We start from the raw sequence: 8,283 nt of genomic DNA, 5'->3' as shown, positions 1-8,283 counted from the left end.
ATAACTAACACTTTACTTTTTACATAACTATCATTAATTAAGTATAAATTCAGGTGGCATTTAGTATATACAGTGTTTCTCAACACAAGTGAAATTCAGCAGAAATCCATTGGGTGGAGTTGTACTATAACCTAACATTTCAAAGGGTTTTTCAGTGTTCTTTTTTTAATTTTTTCCTCAATCTTTACATAGCTAATGGCTAAGCAGCATTTGCTATTTGAAGACTTTAAAAATGTTTTATCCGCACTGGAAATAGTTGGAGATGGTTGGTTTAGGTGTTATTTTCTTTTTGATTGTATCAAGAAGAACCCACATGCATGTGGATACAATTTAGGATTTAATAATCTTGACAAAGAATACGGTTGCTTATTTTCCCCCCAAAATATGCAGATTGGAGAGGTTAAGTAGAAAATAACAATTGACTTGATAAAAAATGCTGTTCTGTCCTTTCATCTCTCAAATTCGGTTCTTTTTTTTTTTTTTTTTTTTTTTTTTCCTGCCATTGGGAAGAGAGGTAAAAATCTAATATTCCAAATCCTCTGAGACAAAAGGTTATACATCCCAAAGAAGCAAGTTTTCATTAATGTTGATCCATTTCTAATAGATGCTACAGAAAGTTGCCAAAAACTTGACATATGCTTGAGAGATTAGTTCCAAAATAAAAGGTTTATTCCTGCAGGCAAAATCAGGTTAATCTCTCTCTAGCAGCATTTCTGACTTGAGGGTTCATAAGTATCAAGGGCCCAATCGTGGAAATTCTGATTTAGTCGATCCGAGGTGGACCTCAAGAATCTGTACATTTCAGGAACACTTGCAATGGTCCAATGATCATTCCAGACCAGCCTGACCAACATGGAGAAACCCTGTCTCTACTAAAAATACAAAAAAATTGTATTATTTTTGAAATTTTTCTTGCCCTTTTCTTCCTAAGAGCAAAAATGTGAGGAAGACAGAGATAGGGACAAATTACTTCAGGCATATTTTATTTAAGTCCTGTGAAAAGCAGAGACCATTTGTGTCTCCTTTAAAACATGCTGCTATGTGTGTTTTCACTTTTCACAGGTATTAAATAAAATATTGCCACAGTGTCATATCTGGTTATTGTTATTGTAAAAGAAAGACCAGGGAGTAATGTCCCATGCTCTTGGCTGACATGGAAAGCATGGCATTGCTCACTTTGTCTCCTTTTTTTATTATTGAAACCTTGAGTGTTTAATTTATAAACATAAAGAACTCAACTACTCACCTTAAGACTTGCTAAGAGATTAGTCATAAAGAAGAAGTTCTTGGTGGTAAACAACAACAACAACAACAACAACAACAACAACAACAACAACTGGACTCTTTTCTGCAAAATGCTTTCTGCTACATCTCATTTGTCTTCCCCGACTGCATTTTCTTCGCATTTTTCTGGGTTTTTCTTACAGCCATCAATTGACTTGCTAAGTTTTGTTTGAATTAAGAACCCCACCCTGAGTTTGTAAATGTTCACTAGTCACCTCACACATACTGTATGGATGGCTCATGATGTTCTTTTAAAAATAAATAAAATTTGGCCGGGCGCGGTGGCTCACGCCTGTAATCCCAGCACTTTGGGAGGCCGAGGCGGGCAGATCACAAGGTCAGGAGATTGAGACCATCCTGGCTAACACGGTGAAACCCCGTCTCTACTAAAAAAAATACAAAACAATTAGCTGGGCGTGGTGCGGGCGCCTGTAGTTCCAGCTACTCGGGAGGCTGAGGCAGGAGAATGGCCTGAACCAGGGAGGAGGAGCTTGCAGTGAGCCGAGATCGCGCCACTGCACTCCAGCCCGGGCGACAGAGCGAGACTCTGTCTCAAAATAAATAAATAAATAAATAAAATTTTATTTCTATCCCATTCCAACATACGCACATGCACAAAAACACACTTTTTTCTTTTTCATGTCATGAAAAAAATGATCAGAATGGATTATTTCCTTACTTTATCTTCCTTGAAAGATTACCTGGTCTCAGATATTAATATTTCATTCCCAAACGTAACATGTCAAAGTAGAGAGTTGAGTTGACCAGCAAGAAGTCAGAGGGTAAGAAATTTTTCTGCTTCCAGGAAAACTATTGTTAGTACAGTAGTCAATAAATAAGAGAGAAAGGCAAGAGAGAGCCTTTTATGCTGAGAGAAACGCAGACGACGACAAAACTTATAAGGCTAAGAAAAAACAAATCATCTTTAGGAGAACTTTCACTTGAAATGGCTTTGCCTTTCAAAAGGAAAAATGTCCTGCTGAATCAGCAGCATTTGGAGAAATTAAAAAAGAAAAAAAAAAATCTCTTACGTGATTTTCAAAATACTAAACACATTCACTCGCAAAAAAAAAAAAATAAGTTACATGTGTTTGCTTATAAAAATAAGTTTAAGTTCAGCAAATTGCAAATGAAGGAGACAACAATCAAGCAGAGAGGATGGGGATAAAGAAACAAAGCATGTTTGGGCTGGCAGCATCCTGACATCTAAAAGAAAAATGCACGCAGTTGGTAGTGTGCCTATTTTGTTCTGGCACTTTGTTTCATGAATGTGCTACAAGAAGAGAAAAAAAAAAAATGAATGAGCTTCAATTCTTGTTCAGTCATAGAGCTGTTCAGTCAAGCAAGATTACAGATGATGAATCTCTACAATGGAAAATTGATTCGTGGGCTCTCAAATTTTTCATTTTGTTTATGTTTCAGAAATGTGTAGCTGTGTCAGAATGTCTTACCCATTTTAAAGAATATTTTATCACAGCAAAAAAGGGATAACTTGACTTTAACTGTGAAATGCAAATTCATTTTATCTTGAAGTGTCAGATATAGTATTATTCGGTCTACAACAAATATAAAAAGGCACAGGATTCTTTAAAGGGCCCGATAACATAGTCAATAATATGCTTTTACTATGGAAAATAAAGTATCTGCAGCACTTCAGAAAATTATTCAGTCTGGATATTTATGAACTTTAGAATTACAGGCCTTAAATTATGATATGTATGTTCTCTTAGCTAGAAAATATTTTCTATACCTAGTGAACTTTATTATGTAATATATATAAATGTACTGTATAAATATTTAATGAGCATTTATTATCACTAATGGGTTGGATTTATTACCTAAAGGGTTATGATAGCACATGAAAAAAATTCTTAGATACCTGATATTTGCAACCTTTTAGCAGAATTTTAGGACATGTGTTATACTAGAAGTAAATGTTCTTAAGTAGGTAGAGCATTATCACAAGATGTTATGATTTACATATTTGTCCCCTTCAAAACTTATGTTAAATATTAATCCCCTATGTGACAGTATTGAGGGATGGGGCCAGATTTTTGAGAGGTTATTGGGTTATTAAGGCTCTGCCCTCATGAATGGGTTAAACTATTCATGGATTAATAGATCAATGAAATACTCGATTAATGGGTTATCATGAGAGTGGAACTGGTGGCTTTATAAAAAGAGTAAGAAAGAACTGAGCTAACAATTAGCATGCTCAGCCCCCCTCACCATGTGATGCCCTATGCTAACTTGAGACTCTTCAGAGTCCCTACCAGCAAGAAGGCTCTCACCGGATGCAGACACTGGACCTTAAACTTCTCAGCCTCTATTTTATATGAAAAAAAAAAAAAATTTTTTTTCACTTACTCATGTACTCACTCATTCATTCACTAAATATTTTGTGAATACTTTGTAGCAATAAATTTCTAATACCACACAATAACAACTCCCATTTATAGAGTACCAATTTTATGTCAGGGATTGTACCTTTTCGCTTCAGAAAATTTAATAAACTTGCTAAAGATTTCAGAACTACTAAGTACAAGCCCAGTCCATTTAAATCCCAGTACATCTACAACTGAAACTAATGGTCTTTCAACCACTCTAAACTGCTTGCCTTCTACTATTGTCTACTATTGTCGGTAGCTTGCACTCTGGTGCTAGAGGTAGGGGACATAATTAAAATTAACATATGCTGTTAATGTGGTAGGTACTCTGAAAGAGCATCGAGAAAATCTGAGTGTGAAAAGATCGACTGAGCTGGGTGCTGGAGTATAAGCCAGAGTTTCACAGGTAAAGGAAGGATGGGAATATTATGCCATGGGAGCAGACTTTAGCAGTACAAGGTCATGGAGGTATGAGAAAATATGGTATACTCAACAAGATTTATTATGTATTTATAGTGATACAGAATCTACACCATTTTTTAACTTTTAGACTCATGGGATACACATGCTTGTTTGTTACAAGGGTATATTGCATGATGCTGAGTCTTGAGGTGTGATTAAACCTATCACCCAGGTAGTGAACATAGTACCCAGTAGGTAGTTTTTCAAGCCCTATTCCCCATCCCTCACTTTCTTCTCCAGTAGTCCTCAGCATCTGCTGGTCTCTTGTGTCCACGTGTACTCAATGTTGAGCTCTCACTTATAACTGTGAATATTCAGTATTTGGTATTCTGTTTCTGCATTAATTTGTTTAGGATAATTGTCTCCAGCTACAACCATGTTGCTGCAAAAGAAATGATTTCATTCTTCATGGCCGCATCGTATTCCATAATGTATATGTACTACATTTTCTTTATTCAATACACCATTGATGGGACCCTAAGTTGATTCCATGTCTTTTTTTATTGTGAATAATGCTGCAGTGAACATACACATGCATATCTTTTTGGTAAAATGATTTGTTTTTCTTTGGGGATATACCCAGTAGTGGGATTTCTGGGTCAAACAGGAATTATCTTTGTAGTTTTTTGAGAAATTTCCAAACTGCTTTCTAGAGTGGCTAAACTAATTTACATTTCCACCAACAGTATATAAGCATTCTCTTTTCTCCACAGCCCCACCAACATCTGTAATTTTTTGACTTTTTAATAATAGGCATTCTAACTGATGTGAGATGACATCTCATTGTGGTTTTGATTTACATTTCTCCGATGATTGGTGGTGATCAGCATTTTTTCATATGTTGGTTGGCCACTTGTATGTCTTTTGAAGTGTCTCTTCATGTCCTTTGCTCACTTTTTAATGGAGTTATTTGGTCTTACTTGTTGATTTCTTGTTGCTTAAATTCCTTAGAGTACTGTGAACTTCAAATATCTAAGACAGGTCTCAGTTAATTTAGAAAGTTTATTTTGCCAAGGTTAAGGGTCTGTACCCATGACATAGCCTCAGGAGGTCCTGATGACACAAGCACCAGAGCACAGCTGGGTTTTATACATTTTAGACAGACATGAGACATCAGTCAACATATGTAAGATGAACATTGATTGGTCCAGAAAAGCGGGCCAACTCCAAGCAGGGAAGGGGCTTCCAGGTATAGGTAGGTAAGAGACAAATGGTTGTGTTCTCTTGAGTTTCTGATTAGCCTCTCCAAAGAAGGCAATAACGTATGCGTTTATCTCAGTGAGCAGAGGGGTGACTTCCAATAGAATAGGAGGCAGGTTTGCCCTAAGCAATTCCCAGCTTGACTTTTCCCTTTAGCTTAGTGATTTTGGGATCTCCAAGATTTATTTTCGTTTCACAGCACAATCTACCACTACTTGATGACACTAAATGGATGAATAAAATGTGGTCCTTGGACACAAATATTGTATTGTCTTTTAGAAAATAAATCCAATAAACAACTAGTTATTTTAAACGAACATAGATAATATTCTAAGATTGTGTATCAGGGCCACAATAGAAGAATTAGTTTCAAATGAGAATTTTAATGAAAAACTTCTAAGAAGTAACATTTGAAATGAGTCTCAAAAAATGTTTAAAAGTTCACTAGGCACTTTCTGCTTCCAATTAGGACACAAAAGCCCTTAGTTCTTATTGTTACAGGAAAGGGGTCTAGACCCAGACCTCAAGAGGGGGCTCTTGGATCTCATGTAAGAAGGAATTCAGGGTGAGTCCATAGAGTAAAGTGGAAGCAAGTTTATTAGGAAACTAAAGGAACAAAAAAAGGGCTATCCTATAGACAGAGCAGCCCCGAGGGCTGTTGGTTGCTCATTTTTATGGCCATTTCTTGATTATATGCTAAACAGGGGGTGGATTATTTATGCTTCCCCTTTTTAGACCATAGGGTAACTTCCTGATGTTGCCATGGCGTTTGTACACTGTCATGGCACTGCTGGGAGTGTAGCAGTGAGGACAACCAGTGGTCACTCATCATCATCTTGGTTTTGGCTGGTTTTAGCTGGCTTCCTTACCAAAAACTGTTTTATCAGGAAGGTCTTTATGACCTATATCTTCTGCCAACTTCCTATAGTTAGAATGCCTTGACTGTCTGGGAATTCAGCCCCACAGGTCACAGCCTCATTTTACCCAGCTCCTATTCTAGATGGAGTCACGCTGGTTCACACACCTCTGATGTTATGAGAACATCAAAAGATAAAGTAAAAATCATACTTACATATGGGACTGTCAGTGAACCATGAAAGGCTTGATGAACTGATTTCCAGAGAAAGGTGCCCTTTATAAGTAAGCAGTGAGATCTGGCAGGTCTGGATGCAGGGCAAGCAGAAGGATGCTCAAGATCCAGGACTTTACTGGGGGAAATGAAGCCATCTGAGCTATTGGCAACAGTGGAGATCGTGGGCTACATTACAGTGTGAAAGACTACCAAGCACAGTAATAATTTGCTCAGCACAGTAATTCTCTCTACCTCATCCCGTGTTTGCCAAAAACAATGAAATTGAAGTTAGAACAGATAAGCAGACAGAAATCATCCAATCTTCTGCGTCTCCCATATTCTCCCAATACCTGAAATTTAAAAATTCAAAGGTATTACAAGGAATCCCAAATAAAATCCTGATAAGATCCATGAGACTAGCCCTTCCTTGGAAAACTGAATGTTGGCGATTGGGTTAACAAGAGGGAAGCTTCAGCACAGTCCCAGATCAAATAAACCCTTGGTGAAATCTGAACAATCAACTCCCATTTTAGCCAACAGATGAAAAAAGAACTTGCAATTTCTTGGCAAAAAGAAAATAAAAACCCACTGTTAATCCTCTATCCCTACTTTTCTTCTGTACTTAATTTCTACTGTGCAATAACAAATTACAAGACCTATGTAGAGGCAGAAATAGGACTCACACGCAAGGAAAAAAATAACCAAAGGAAACCACAGGTGATCCAGATACTGGGATTAGCAGAAAATAATTTAAAACATCTATCTTCTGTAGGAAAATATGAGAAGAATAGGTGTCTAGGTGGGTAATATCAACAAAAAATAAAATAAAATAAGTAAGAAAAAATAGTTTAAAAAGTATATATCTCTAAATCACAATATTAAAAAAAATATACTATACAGAAGAATCACAAAACAATCAAATGGTTAGTCATCTTGAAGACAGGTCAAGAGAACTTATCCAAAGTAAAACGTAGAAAAAAAGACAAAATGAACAAACAAACAAAAACAGAGCATTAGTTGAACTGTTAAACATCAAGCAGTCAAATATACCTGTAATTGGAAGAACAGAAGGGTGAGAGAGGGAACAAGTCAGGGGACAAAGATCTTAAAGAAACAATGACTGAAAAGTTTCCTTATATGTTTGAAAATACATACACCTACAAATCCAAGAACGTCAGTGAATCTCCAGTAGAATAAATTTATACAAAATGCACGTAAGTATATTATTGTCAAACTGAAATCCAAAGGGAGAGAAAAAGTTCTAACGGGTACCAGAGTAAAGAATGCATCACATAAGAGGGAGTAACAATCTCATTAACCCAACACATTGACATTTTAAAGTGCTAAAAGAAAACGACTAAAAAATGATTTTCAACTTAGAATCCTACATCCAGCAAAAATCACCTTCAAAATGAAAGGTAAAATACATACTTTTTCAGATAAATGAACAAATAATAAATCAAAGCTGAGAGAATTTGTTGCCATCATATCTGCACTATAAGAGATGTCAAAAGTTCTTCAATCTGAAGAGAAATGATACCAGTAGGAAATTCAGATCTGCAAAAATAATTGAAGAATGCCAAAAATGGTAAGTAATAAGGTAAATATGCAAGCATTTTTTCTCCTAATTTCTTTGAAAAACATTTGACTATTTAAAACATTTATATTGTGAGGGTAATAATATATGGAAAAGTAAAATGCTTAGGGGCATTTAAAAGCATGAAATGGGAATAAATAGAATTATAATTTGATGAGTGTCCTATGTTATGTGTGAGGTGGAATATATTAATTCAATATAGAATATGGTAGGTTAAATGTGCACACTTTAGTCCCTAAAGCAACTACTTAAAAATAAAATGAAGAAGTGTAATAAAAATC

This window comes from Chlorocebus sabaeus, chromosome 15 (genome assembly GCF_047675955.1).
Source record: "Chlorocebus sabaeus isolate Y175 chromosome 15, mChlSab1.0.hap1, whole genome shotgun sequence".
NCBI lineage: Eukaryota > Metazoa > Chordata > Mammalia > Primates > Cercopithecidae > Chlorocebus > Chlorocebus sabaeus.
Note: the sequence above shows the minus strand (reverse complement) of the source record.